Raw genomic sequence first — 15793 nt, forward strand, 5'->3', positions numbered from 1 at the left:
GCTTGTCGAAGATAGCGACAACACAAGCATTCTTATAACCCAAGAACGGTCGGGAACTCGACAAATTGCTATCTTCTGTAGACAACAGTCACCTTGATCATAGTTGAATGTACATAGAATACCGGTGTGCTCAACCTGTGGGCAGTCTGAGATTTTTGGAAGTGGAACCTGGTGACGAGTGTACACATTCACAAGTTCCCACTCGCAGTTGTACCCAATATAAACAACCCATTTGCCCCTGCCCAAGCCTTACCCTCAAGCGATGGCATCTTAACATCACACGTATCATTATCAAGCGGCATCAACTTGCACAAGGCAAGGCTTGCGTTATCCGCGCGCCAGTGATCAGGGTCACGGTGAAGAAGATAGGGGAGATCAAACCGCTCCTGGACCCTTGGGTGCTTTGTAATGATGTTATTAGTTGAGTCGAGAATGTTCTTGAACAAACCTGCCATGCTAGCCGAGGTGATGACGTCGCACCGATTTATGAGTTCCTCCACCACGTCATCTTTTAGATTGGGGCAAGAATAACGGGGTCGTTTTCGGCCTGTTCCCTCCATGGAGAAGACGATCGAACAATGGTAGAAGGAAGGGTGAAGGCAAATGGAGGAGGGAGGAAGAGCATGCGGCAGCAGTTCCAAATTGAGAGGGAAAGGTGAAGAGGCGGTAGACGGTTGCCACGGTGCATGAAAAAGCGCCCCGGCCTACATAGACGTCCGTTCGGAAATTGTACAAAAGGACTCGCCGTCATCTCACTGACAGGTTGGAACGGGACCACATGTCAACGAAGAGGCTAGTGGGGAGCGGACGATTGCCACAGAGGTCACACACTCACGACAAGGCCGTCCTGTCAGACGTAACGCCCGTGCAGGATGGCTTCCGTCCCCACACGAGTGAAGCCACTTCGCACTCCCACACGGTAGGTCCGCCACACCGCTAGGCCAACTCCAGCGCGTGCAGCTCGGACGCGCGCTCGCTCGGCCCCCTTTGCCTCGATGCCCCAGAGCTACCCAACCACGGCTACGTGTTATACGCACCCGGCGGCCGAATTTGGAGCAGATCTGGTCGGGCTTGAGCTCGCCCGGCTGTGGGAGGCCGCGCCGCACCATGGACTGGCCAGGCACCGGGCCGGAAGGCCCCGTCAAGGCCGCAAGGCCGCATGCAGGTACTGACTCCTCCTCTAGGCGCTCGGATCTACACTGTCGGCGGTCCATTGGCAGATACATGAATGGCGGTCAGCCGGGCTCGGTGCTGGCCCAAAAGCTCGTCAGCGCACCGTTGCCACTCATTACGTGCGATGACTGCCCAAAGAAGGTCTTGCGCCGCGTGTCTACAATGCCGGAACATCTCGGATGGGTGTTCATCAAGTGCTCAACTGATGGGGTATGTGCTACTTTAGCTTCGGTTGTGCTCTTGGATTAGACTAGTTGTGCTAACTTAAAATTTTATTGTGTAGAATGGATGCAAGTTTTGGTATTGGGGAGAAGAGTACATCGATATATTGATAGAGCGCAATTTAGTAGATGTTCTAGCACTTTTAGCTAGCATCGAGGCTAGAGATGAGACTAGTGCACTCGTTGATAAAATAGAGGCTAGACATGAGACTAGATACGGGGAAGCAACGTCTACTTCTTTACACTCGAAGAAGAAAGAAGCACGCAAGATCGAGCCTCCGCAGATCAACAATGAATGCATCGAGAAGGCACCAATCCAACTTACAAGAGCAATTATGGAAGTTGGATATCTTCTAAAATGTATTCTTGTGGATCTTGTTTTCTTTGGTCTTGCTTTTCTAGTCAAAATTTGGTGATGTATTTCCATGTATCAAAAATCAATGATGAAAAAAAGATATGTGTTTGCAAAGAAAAATGTACGCGGCCAGGATGCGTCTGCGCGTTGGGCGCATGGCCACCACATCCGAGAAATGGCCCAGACACGACCCCATTGCCCTACCCAAACAGACAGAATCAGGGCAAAATGGAGGTCCATTTGGGGTCGTGCATTGGAGTTGGCCTTACAAGTGGGACCGCAGTTGAGGAAACTGACTATCGGCAAACCCCTACCTCACCCGTCGCGCGATGGCTGAGTTAGAGAAACAAGGAGGTTGAAGAGATAGCTGTAGCATGGACTCCAAGAAATCTGGTGTCAGATGGAAGTCGTGCTGGTGGCGTGTGCCGTACACCTGGACGTGAATGCTTGTGCTGGCCCATGCCACCCTACTATATATCGAGGATTTGAGGTACTGGTTACGTACAGCGAACACATTAACATATGGCCCACCTCACACTATGGCCAAATTTCTTGGAGTCTGTGCTATGTTAAAAAGTGTTGTTTGTGAGGGTGGGTGGCTGGTCTCAAGTTTAAAACTTGTTGTATTACGTATACGTAGACGTAGAGATAGTGCAGCAGTTTTCAAAGTTTGTACCCAAACATCATAATGCAATTTCTACTAGACTCATCCGAGGACCTAGGATGATGGGATTCGCAGCTACAGTAAAAACACCCGCCCGACGCGCGAAGCATGTGAAGCTAGTACAAATAGTAGTACTATTGTTGATTGGACTCATCCGATAACCTGTTGCAATTCACGCACAATTATGTATTCAGAAAATATTTGTTTCTTCGTTGCAGCACCCACTCAGAGAAGCGACTCGAAAGCCATTCATAATTTAGTAAGTTTATCACAGGCATTACATACAACAGGTCATCAACCCACAACGACAAAGAGGATACATTATAAATACTGAAGTTTTCATCACACAACAAATAACAAGCAATGAAATGAACTTCAGCTCAACCACTCGTCGGCGTTGGAAACGCTTGCTTTGAACCAAAAGTGATTCTCTAGGAAGGGCCAGCCACTGGCAATCTCGAGACCAACGCGGGACTGATCATCCAAGCTGAAGCGGCCTATGTCATGACGCATTTTGTGATAGCCACGGTAGGGAACCATAGCAATGTCCGAGGTATAGATACAGTTGCTTCTCATAAATGGTACTAACGTTGTGTCAACAACAGATTGATCGCCTTTCACCATCATTGGATAGTTTTGTCCAAGGAAGAACGAGTTTCCTCCAAGAGTATCAATACTAAATCAGGGAGAAGGTGTTGGCGCTAGCACAGTAGTATCCATCCAGAATACCCTGCAACAGATGTTGGAATAGGTCCAGAGAGTGCGACCATGGGAGACAACACCTGTTTCCTTAGTAACATCAGCAGTGCCCTGTATACAGACAAGAAGAGGTGATCCATCGGAATAACTTGCCCGACGCCACTGAGTATATGGGTCCTCATGCTCGTGATCATCATCATCGTCATCTCCCCCTTGGTTATAAAAATTTTCAAGTATAGATGGTGGAATGTTCATAGGACCTTGGAAACACAAGAAGGTTAATTAGTAAAGGGAAACTAGCTAACCTGCATGCATGTGGATGAAACAATTATAATTACGGTGGAAGACAAATCTACTGAAAGCATCAGGATTCCTTGCAAAAACAGTGCCACGAGTGGTGGCAACAAACACAAGACCCTCGTATTGAATTGCATCACAGTACTCATCCGTGTACAGAAATTGATTTTTGAGCAATATCCATCGAGGCATGGAAGTAAGGACGGCAACAAGCTTGTCGAAGATAGCAACAACTTCATAGTTCGTGTAATCCCAAGAGCGGTCGGGAACTCGACAAATTGCTATCTTCCGTAGAAGACAGTCACCATGATCATAGTTGAACATACGTAGAATACCGGTGTGCTCAACCCCTGGGCAGTCTGAGATTTTTGGAAGTGGAACCCGGTGACGAGTGTACACATTCACAAGTTCCCACTCGCAGTTGTACCCAATATAAACAACCCAATCTCCATTTGCGCTTGCCCAAGCCTTACCCTCAAGCGATGGCATCTTAACATCACACATATCATTATCAAGCGGCACCAACTTGCACAAGGCGAGGCCTTTGTCGTCCGCGCGCCAGTTAGCAGGGTCACGGCGAAGAAGATAGGGGAGATCAAACCACTCGTGGACCCTTAGGTTCCTTGTAATGATGTTATTAGTTGAGTCGAGAATGGTCTTGAACGAACATGCCATGCTAGCCGAGGTGATGACGTCGCACCGATCAATGAGTTCCTCCACCACGTCATCTTTGAGATCAGGGCAAGAATAACGGGGTCGTTTCTGGCCTGTTCCCTCCATGGAGAGGACGATCGAACAATGGCAGAAGGAAGGGTGAAGGCAAATGGAGGAGGGAGGAAGAACGTGCGACAGCAGTTCCAAATCGAGAGGGAAAGGCGAGGAGTCGATGGACGGTTGCCACGGTACATGAAGAGGCGCCCCGGCCTAAATAGACGTCCGTTCAGAAATTGTACAAAAGGACTCGCCGTCGTCTCACTGACATGTTGGAACGGGACCTCATGTCAACGAAACATGGTGTGTAATTTCTCGTGCAAAATGCGATCTGGCCGCGTTGGCCCGAGGTGCCGCATTAGTTATCAACCTTTATTTTTTTAATGGCGTGCCGTTCAGTTTTGAAGCACGACTAACTGGTATTGTATGCAGAGAAAATATAAACCACTCTACCACTACTCCACCTCTAGTACTAGTAGTATAAAAAAGATATATAGGCTGGAGCTTCAGCCCTTTCTTGCTAAGGGTTGCCCACTTGCTTCTCACACTATCACCCTCTCTCCAGATCTAAAAAAGACGGCCTCTCTCTCCCTCCTCACCGATGGTCACAGATCCGCCGGGTAAGAAAAGGACGTGCAGCATTGATGCACTCGTCGTCGGCGAGTGAGGTCACGCACTGACGACAAGCCCGTCCTCTCAGACCTAGCACCCGCGCGGGATGGCCTCCGTCCCCAAGCTCGCTGCTGTAGTGTGTGCGGAGGACGACGACCACGAGCGAAGCCACTTCCCGCCGACCCTCGGGTATGCTACCTCTTTTCGAACCATACCCTTGTTCTATTGTCCCATCTGCCACGTCACTGCATCTGGATCTTTTTCCACTCCACCCTCTTCCCAATTTGCTATCCTCTGCTTTTCTGGTCACGCAGATGAAAACCTTAATTTGCACCATTAAAGAAACCCTACTTCATGCAGACTAATCCATGTCTGGGTTGAATAAGGAAAGGAAGGGAGAATGTACTGTCCAAGAGACTAGGCATCGAACCCGCATCTAGGTTGAAAATGGGAAAATCAGTAGCTAAGGAACGAGTCTCATGTCTCTTGGTCGAAAAAGGGTAGAAAGACATGACAACGCAATAGAGAATGACCAGGTCGATCAGCTTGTTGTCCTCACATAGGAAAAAGGTGGCTAAAGAGAACAAACATGGGACGTAATCCACATATGCTGCCTAGATATTTGTTGCTCTGGGCAACCATACTGATACGTCTCCAACGTATCTATAATTTTTTATTGTTCCATGCTGTTATATTATCAATCTTTGATGTTTTATAGTCATTTTATATCATTTTTTGGTACTAACCTATTGACATAGTGCCAAGTGCCAGTTGTTGTTTTCTGCATGTTTTTTACATCGCAGGAAATCAATATCAGACGGAGTCCAAACGGAACGAAACTTTACGGAGATTTTTTTTGCACCAGAAGGAACATAATGGGCCCTGGCTGTGCCTGGGGGGTGCTCCAAGGAGAGCACAACCCACCAAGGCACGCCAGGAGGCCCAGGCACGCCCTGGTGGGTTGTGCCCAACTCAGGTGCCCCCGGACCGCCTCTTTGCTCTATAAATACCCCAATATTCCCAAAACCCTAGGGGAGTCGACGAAATATTCATCCAGCCGTCGTAGAGTCCAGAACCACCAGATCCAATCTAGACACCATCTCGGACGGGGTTAACCACCTCCATTGGTGCCTCTCCAATGGTACGTGAGTACTTCTTTGTAGAGCTTCGGGTCCGTAGTTAGTAAGTAGATGGCTTCATCTCTCTCTTTCCCTGAATTCTCAATACAATGGTCTCTTGGAGATCCATATGATGTAACTCTTTTGCGGTTTGTTTGTTGGGATCGATGAACTTTGAGTTTATGATCAGATCTATCTTTTTATATCCATGAAAGTATTTGAGTTTCTTTGATCTCTTTTATGCATGATTGCTTATAGCCTCGTATTTCTTCTCGGATATTTGGGTTTTGTTTGGCCAACTTGATCTATTTATCTTGCAATGGGAAGAGGTGCTTTGTAGTGTGTTCGATCTTACGATGCTTGATCCTAGTGACAGAAAGGAACCGACACGTATGTATCATTGCTACTAAGGATAAAACAATGGGGTCTATCTCTACATAGATAGATCTTGTCTACATCATGTCATCATTCTTATTGCATTACTCCGTTTTTCCATGAACTTAATACACTAGATGCATGTTGGATAGCAGTCGATGTGTGGAGTAATAGTAGTATATGCAGGCAGGAGTCGGTCTACTAATCTTGGATGTGGTGCCTATATAATGATCATTGCCTGGATATCGTCATGAGTATTTGAAGTTCCATCAATTGCCCAACAGTAATTTATTCACCCACCGTTTGCTATTTTTTCTCGAGAGAAGCCACTAGTGAAACCTACGGCCCCCGGGTCTCTTTCTCATATATTTGCCTTTGCGATCTACCTTTTCCTTGCATTTATTTTCAGACCTATTAAACCAAAAATACAAAAGTACCTTGCTGCAATTTATTCTTATTTATTTTATTTGGCATTCGATCTATCAATCTACTACAAATTTATCTCACATCCGTTTGCCCATCGGGGGCACCGCTACCCGAAAGGGATTGGCAACCCCTTTTACACGTCGGGTAGCGAGGATTTGTTATTTGTGTGCAGGGGCTGTTTATGTTGTGTTGCTTGGTTCTCCTACTGGTTCGATAACCTTGGTTTCATATCTGAGAGAAATACCTACCGACGTTGTGCTGCATCTTCCCTTCCTCTTTGGGGAAATACCGGCGTAGCTTCAAGTGACATCAAAAGGAATTTCCGGCGCCGTTGCCGGGAAGGATCTTCAACATATACCAGGTTCCTAATCACAAATCTTATCTCCTCGCAATTTACATTATTTGCCATTGGCTCTCATTTTCCTGTCCCCCACTTCAAAAAAATTGCCATTTTATTCGCCCCTCTTTTTCCATTCGCCGTTTTCTTGCCGGATCTGTTTTCGAGTGCAATCTTGTTGTGTGGTCATCATGATTCAAGAGAACACCAAGTTATGTGATTTTTCAAATACCAACAACAATGATTTTATTAGCACTCTGATTGCTCCTCCTGCCACTAGTGCGGAGTCTTGTGATATTAATACTACTTTGCTGAATCTTGTTAAAAAAGATCAATTTTCCGGTACTCCTTATTAGGAAGTCGCGTCCCATCTTAATACCTTTGTGGAATTATGTGATATGCAAAAGAAAAAAGATGTGGACAATGATGAGGTGAAGATGAAATTATTTCCGTTTTCTTTGCGTGATTCTACAAAAATTTGGTTCTCTTCTTTGCCTCGCAATAGTATTGATTCTTGGAATAAGTGCAAAGATGCTTCTATCACTAAGTATTTTCCTCCTGCAAAAATTATTTCCCTTAGAACCCAGAGCATGAATTTCAAGCAACTTGAACATGAGCATGTTGCACAATCTTGGGAAAGGGTGAAAATGATGCTAAGTAATTGCCCAACTCATGGGTTAAATCTTTGGATGATCATACGAATTTTTTATGCGGGATTGAATTTTGTTTCTCGTAATCTTTTAGATTCCGCCGCGGGTGGTACTTTTATGGAAATTACTTTGGGTGAAGCCACCAAATTGCTTGATAATATTATGGCAAAGTATTCACAATGGCATACCGAAAGAGCTCCTACTAGTAAAAAAGTTAATTCGGTTGAAGAAATTTCTTCTTTGAGTGAAAAACTTGATGCTCTTATGAAATTGGTTGCTATTAAAAGTGCTCCTATTGATTTTAATGATATGCCTTTGTCTACTTTGATTGAGCAAAATAGTGATGCCATAGATGTGAATTTTATCTCTCGAAATAATTTCAATAACAATGCTTATAGAGGTAATTTTAATCCTGGGCCTTTTCCTAGTAATTCCTATAATAATTATGGTAATTCCTATGGAAATCAATCTTACGAGAATAATAGAAACACCTTTGATCTTGAGAACAATATTAAAGAATGTATCAACACGCAAAAAGTTTTCAACACTTCCATAGAAGAAAAGTTGAGTAAGATTGATGATTTGTCTAGAAGTGTTGATAGAATTGCTCATGATGTGGAAAATCTCAAGATGAAATTTTTTGTGCCTAAAGTAGATGAATCAATTAAAGCTCTTTATGTTTCTATGGATGAAAGTATGAAAAGAACCGCTATGCTTAAAGCTAAAAGAGAATTTTTAGAAAAAGCGTTTTCTAGTGATTTATTTCGCAAAAGTGATGAAGATCTTAAAATGATTGGTGTTTCTTCTATTGATTCCTTGTTTAGTAAAGTTAAGATTGATGAAAAAGGTACTGGAGAAGAGTCAACTTTAGGTAGAATGCGTCCCAATATTTCGGAGGGTGAAAATCTTATTGAGAAAATTGATGAAAGCGGGTTTGAAGAGGTCAAAACTTTAGCTAGTGATGTGCCTACTCCTTTGGATTACAAAGACTTTAATTATGATAGTTTCTCTTTGATTTATTGTATTTCTTTGTTGCAATCCATGGTAAATTCACCCCATGCTTATGAACAAAATAAAGCTTTTACTAAACATATTGTTGATGCTATGATGAAAGCTTTTGAAGAAAAAATGGAATTAGAAGTTTCAATTCCTAGAAAATTGCATGATGAGTGGGAACCTACTATCAAAGTCAAGATTAAAAATTATGAGTGTTTTGCTTTGTGTGACTTGGGTGCTAGTGTTTCTACAATTCCGAAATCTTTATGTGATGTGCTTGGTTTTACCGATCTTGAAGAATGTTCTTTAAATTTGCACTTGGCAGATTCTACTATTAAAAGGCCTATGGGAAGAATTGATGATGTTCTTATTCTTGCAAATAGGAATTATGTGGCCATATATTTTATTTGTCTTGATATTGATTGCAATCCGTCTTGTCCAATTATTCTTGGTAGACCGTTTCTACGCACTATCGGTGTCGTGATTGATATGAAAGAAGGCAATATTAAATTCCAATTTCATTTGAGGAAGGGTATGGAACACTTCCATAGAAAAAGAAATAGGCCACCATATGAATCAATCATGAGGGCATCTTATGGATCTCAAACCAAAGATTACAAAACTTAAATCCTTACTTTATGCCTAGCTAAGGGCGTAAAACTATAGCGCTTGTTGGGAGGCAACCCAATGAATAAAATTTATTTTTGCTTTTTGCTTTCTATTATTGAGTGTTAGCACAATTATGCTACTGTTATGATTGTCTTTTTTGTGTTTTAATTAGTGTTTGTGCCAAGTACAACCGATAGGATCTTCTTGGGTGATAGTTGTTTGATCTTGCTGAAAAACAGAAACTTTTGCGCTCACGAAAAGAATTCTCATTTTTTACCAGAACGTGATAAAATACCAATTATTTTTGCAGAAGATTAATATACAAATTTCTCAGGCCGTCCTATTTTTTTCAGAATTTTTGGAGTTCCAGAAGTTTTCGAAATAGTCAGATTGCTACAGACTGTTCTGTTTTGACAGATTCTGTTTTCTTTGCGTTGTGTGCTTATTTTGATGGCTCTACGGTTTTCTTTGATGAGTTTTTCCATAGAAAAGTTGGAATAAAGTAGATATAATGCAAAAACAAAATATGAATTGGTTTGGTACAGTACTTATAGTAGTGATTTGCTTTCTTTTACTAACGGATCTCACGAAGGTTTTATTGAGTTTTGTTGATTGAAGTTTTCAAGTTTTGGGTTATCTTACGATGGATGAAGGAATAAGGAGTAGAAGAGCCTAAGCTTGGGGATGCCCCAGCATCCCAAGCTATTATCCAAAAATGAGCAACCAACTTAGCTTGGGGATGCCCCCGAGTGGCATCCCCTCTTTCTTCTAACGACCATCGGTATTTTACTCGAAGCTATATTTTTATTCGTCACATACTATGTGTTTTGCTTGCAGCATCTTGTATGATACGAGTCTTTGCTTTTTTTATTTTGTGGTTTAAGTCTTGATCCCTTGCTGGACACACCTATTTGGGAGAGCCAAAATTATGTCATGACTTGTTAGAATTGCTCTCTATGCTTCACTTAATTTTTTATGAGCAATGGACTTCCTCTAGTGCTTCACTTATATCTTTTTGAGCATGGTGTGCTTTAGTATTTTTGAAGAAATGCTCTCTTGTTTCACTTAGATTTATTTGAGAGTTATTAAAATTTTCAAGAAATTCTCTCATGCTTCACTTAAATTAATTTGAGAGAAAGAAAGAAAAATTATGCTCATGATCTCACTTATATTTGTTTGAGCTTATGAAAAGCAACACATAAAAATTAGTCCCAAAGTGATAGATATCCAAGAAGGATATAATAAAAACTTTCATGAAGATCATTGGACAAAATAAACTTGATTCTTAGTAATAGTTTTGAGATATGATTATGTGATATGTGAGTTATGTTGATGAGTAATTATGCTTTAGTAAGAATATTGGTGTTAAGGTTTGTGATTCCATATGCAAGCACGAAAGTCAATAGTCATGCAATGAAATTATATCCTACTTGTGGTGCATTATTCGGTGTTATTTATGCTTAATGCTTGCTTATGAGATTAATCGTTTCTTGGTTGGTCGCTTCTCAATCTTCTTGCTAGCCTTCATTTTGCACTAAGTATGATCTCTACTTGTGCATCCAAAAACCTTTAAACCAGTTTCGCCACATGAGTCCACTATATCTACCTATATGCGGTATTATTTTGCCGTTCTAAGAAAATTTGCATGTGCCATCTCTAATTTTCAAAATAAACTTCTCTTTTGTGTGTTTGTTTCGCTCGCGGAGCGGTGAGGGGTGGCTAATATTTTCCATGCTAGATGTGGTATTCTCAAGATGAGTGTTTATTCACTTGTCATTGCATGGGAGTAAGGCAAAGGTATTAGGATGCCCAGTCCCGAAATGAAAAATGAATTTACTTTATGTTGTCAAATAATAAATTCCTTGGAAAGTGTTGGTATGGAAGGCAACCGTGGATACGGCTAGCCATGGAAAGTCAAAGTATGGTTGCAAAAGGAATAAACTTCATTTTCTGTTTGGGAACCGCCTATGATATATCTAGCATGGAAAGTGTTGGGAACTCTAAGTCATTTTCGTTGGTGGGATGGATACACCTCCCAAAATGTTTTTATCTCTAAGTTTTTCGCTTTGAGCTATGGCACCTCTACAAATCCCTACCTCCCTCTGCGAAGGGCCTTTCTTTTACTTTATGCAATTTTTATTTTTGAATTTGAGTCTCCATCTTCTCTTACAAAAGCACCAACTAGGAGGCAATATGATCGTACTTAAGTATTGGGTGTAACTAATATGCGAGTGTGTTTCATGAATGGATCAATGGTTGAGCATGATAGGCTAGGGATAACTTATTTTAGCGTTGATATTTTGGAAGACACGGTTGCTTGTTGATATGCTTGAGTATTTAAATTATCATGTCAAACTAGACTATTGCTTTGAACAATATAAAAGTCCAAATTTCCATGCTATAAAGAAAAGAATATGATATGACATGTTAGGCAGCATTCCACATCAAAAATTCTGTTTTTATCACTTCCCTACTCGAGGACGAGTAGGAGTTAAGATTGGGGATGCTGATACATCTCCAACGTATCTATAATTTTTGATTGTTCCATGTTGTTATATTATCAATCTTGGATGTTTTATAATCATTTTATAGTCATTTTATATCATTTTTTGGTACTAACCTATTAACATAGTGCCAAGTGCCAGTTGCTGTTTTCTGCATGTTTTTTACATCGCAGGAAATCAATATCAGACGGCCTCCAAACGCAACGAAACATTACGGAGATTTTTCTTGGACCAAAAGGAACATAATGGGCCCTGGCTACGCCTGGGGGTGCTCCGAGGAGAGCACAACCCACCAGGGCGCGCCAGGAGGCCCAGGCGCGCCCTGGTGGGTTGTGCCCACCTCGGGTGCCCCCGGACCGCCTCTTTGCTCTATAAATACCCCAATATTCCCAAAACCCTAGGGGAAACGACGAAATATTCATCCAGCCGCCGCAGAGTCGAGAACCACCAGATCCAATCTAGACACCATCTCGGATGGGGTTCATCACCTCCATTGGTGCCTCTCCGATGATGCGTGAGTAGTTCTTTGTAGACCTTCGGGTCCGTAGTTAGTAGCTAGATGGCTTCATCTCTCGCTCACTGAATTCTCAATACAATGGTCTCTTGGAGATCCATATGATGTAACTCTTTTGCGGTGTGTTTGTTGGGATTGATGAACTTTGAGTTTATGATCAGATCTATCTTTTTATATCCATGAAAGTATTTGAGTTTCTTTGATCTCTTTTATGCATGATTGCTTATAGCCTCGTATTTCTTCTCCGATATTTGGGTTTTGTTTGGCCCACTTGATCTATTTATCTTGCAATGGGAAGAGGTACTTTGTAGTGGGTTCGATCTTATGGTGCTTGATCCAAGTGACAGAAGGGGAACCGACACGTATGTATCGTTGCTACTAATGATAAAATGATGGGGTCTATCTCTACATAGATAGATCTTGTCTACATCATGTCATCGTTCTTATTGCATTACTCCATTTTCCATGAACTTAATACACTAGATGCATGTTGGATAGCGGTCGATGTGTGGAGTAATAGTAGTAGATGCAGGCAGGAGTCGGTCTACTAATCTTGGACGTGATGCCTATATAATGAATTAATGATCATTGTCTGGATATCGTCATGAGTATTTGAAGTTCTATCAATTGCCCAACAGTAATTTGTTCACCCACCGTTTGCTATTTTTCTCGAGAGAAGCCACTAGTGAAACCTACGGCCCCTGGGTCTCTTTCTCATATATTTGCCTTTGTGATCTACCTTTTCCTTGCATTTATTTTCAGATCTATTAAACCAAAAATACAAAAATACATTGCTGCAGTTTATTCTTATTTATTTTATTTGGCGTTTGATCTATCAGTCTACTACAAAATTTATGTCACGTCCGTTTGCCCATCGGGGGCGCCGCTACCCGAAAGGGATTGACAACCCCTTTTACACATCGGGTTGCGAGGATTTGTTATCTGTGTGCAGGGGTTGTTTACGTTGTGTTGCTTGGTTCTCCTACTGGTTCGATAACCTTGGTTTCATATCTGAGGGAAATACCTACCGCCGTTGTGTTGCATCATCCCTTCCTCTTTGGGGAAATACCAACGTAGCTTCAAGCGACATCACATACCACTACTAGGAAAAGGGCTATAGATAATATGGACACTAATGGCGCACCAGAGATGTGGTGCGCCACTACTATATAGCAGTGGCGCACCATGTGTTGGTGCGCCATTAGTGTGATAGACACTAATGGCGCACCACAACCATGGTGCGCCACTACTAACAATTTTTTTCCAAAAATACTAATGGCGCACCAGGGCACAGTGCGCCATTACTAGTTTTAACTAGTAATGGCACACCAGTCACCCCGTGCACCACTACTATCTTTTTTTTTGCAAAACTACGAATGGCGCACAGCCAGCTGGTGTGCCATTAGTAACCAGGGTTACTAATGGCGCATTTGTGGGTGGTGCGCCATTAGTAACCTGGGACCAGCTAGATATTTTGGACAGCCACCTACACACTCACTTTCCCCACTTCATTCTCTCCACCTCCTCCTCCAAGCTTGTCTCGGCTGCCTCCTCCTCCTCACCTCATTTGCACCATAGATTCATCCAAATTAAGTGGTTAAATTACCTATTTTGATAGGTAAGTAAAGGGAAAGCTTTCTTTATGTTGTAGATCTACTTTTTTCTCCCTCCAACAACGTGCACATGCACTTTTTATGGCCTAGCTAGATCTATGTATGTTTGTGGTGTTGCATATATGTTTGTGTTTGCAGGTACCGGTATTTGAAATGCGATAGTTGCCAATATTTTGCCGGAATGTTGATTCATTTCCGTTTCGGCGAGAATTTTGGCACTAGGCATTCTTTTTGGTCCTATTTTTAGGCAAAGTCATGCCACATTTTTTCTTGGTTCTAAAATATCGTTTTGCTCTACCCCGCAGGCGACCATGGTCTGCACGATGACCGAAGGCATCGTGAATAGGTTTTTGAGCTCCGCGAAGGCCGAGATGCTTCAAAAGAACGAGACGGAGATAAGATGTCCGTGTCGAAGATGCAAGCTGAGGAGCCTTATGGACCCGGATTCCGTACAGGTGCGAGACCACCTGCTCTTGTGTGGTTTCATGGATGGCTATCGGTGGCAAGGTGATGAAAATGATTATGAAGTCGTCCATGGGGGCCGGGCAAGAAATGAGGAAGGGCAGCAAGACAACCGCGGCGAGGGCGGGCGAGAAGACGAAGAATCTCCAGGACATGATCACGAAGTAGATGCAGTACACAGTCATCATGTAGAAGATGTCGGACATGATGATGAGGAAGATGCCGGAGCAGACGAAGGGCATGATAATGAAGATGAAGATGCCGGAGCAGACGACGATGGACCATCGATGGGCTGGGTGCAGGACCCTCATATTCAAGAGCTGCTTCTCAAGCAGACGGATAACGCAAGAGCTGCCGCCGAGAGAAAGCCAAGCTGGATCAACTGGAGATAGATGTGGTTACTCCATTGTATGAAGGATGCAGGCCCGAGGATACCTGCCTGAAAGTAACGCTCATGGCTCTGGAGATGAAGGTAAAACACAAAATGACCGACGCATGCTTCGACGAGAACATGTCATTCTGGCACGAACGTCTTGCCAAGGGGAACAAGTGCCCGACCAGTTTTGAGGAGGCGAAGAAAATTGTGTGTCCTCTGGATTTACCACACATGAAATACCATGTGTGCATGAACAATTGCATCATTTATCGGGACGAGCACGCGGAGTCTACCATATGTCCGGTGTGCGGCATCACTCGATACAAGAAGAGGAAGAAAGCCCCTCGAAAAGTGGTGTGGTACTTTCCGATCACTCCTCGTCTGCAGCGGTATTTCGCGGACCCTAAGGTAGCAAAGCTCCTGCATTGGCACGCGGATTTGGAGGAGAAGAAGCGAGAAGATGACGCAAATGATCCGGAGATAAATAAAAAAGACAAGATGCTGAGTCACCCGAAGGATGGGAGCCAGTGGCAAGCGTTGAACTTCGAACACCCAGAATTTGGGAACGATCCAAGGGACATCATGCTGGGCGCGAGCACTGATGGAGTCAATCTGTTTGGCAGCCAGAGAAGCGCACATGGCACCTGGCCTGTGTTTGTGTGGATGTACAACCTTCCCCCCTGGTTGTGCATGAAGAGGAAGTACATTCAAATGAGTATGCTAATTGAAGGGCCGAAACAACCAGGGAACGACATCAATCTGTATCTGGGGCTGCTGAAAGAGGAGCTAGACACGCTGTGGAAAATGACAGCCAATACGTGGGACGCCGCAGAGAAAGAATATTTCCCTATGAGAGTCGCACTGCTCACGACGGTGCAGGACTGTCTCGGTTACGGATATGTCGCGGGGCAGGTGGTCCACGGATTTTCTGGATGCGTCAGGTGCATGGATGACACAACGTATCGCCAGCTAGATAGAGATCCCGGGTCTTCGAAAACCGTGTTCATGGGACATCGAAGGTGGCTTCGCAACGATGACTCATGGAGGAAATGCAAGGATCTGTTCGATGGTGAAACCGAAA

This window comes from Triticum aestivum, chromosome 6D (genome assembly GCF_018294505.1).
Source record: "Triticum aestivum cultivar Chinese Spring chromosome 6D, IWGSC CS RefSeq v2.1, whole genome shotgun sequence".
NCBI lineage: Eukaryota > Viridiplantae > Streptophyta > Magnoliopsida > Poales > Poaceae > Triticum > Triticum aestivum.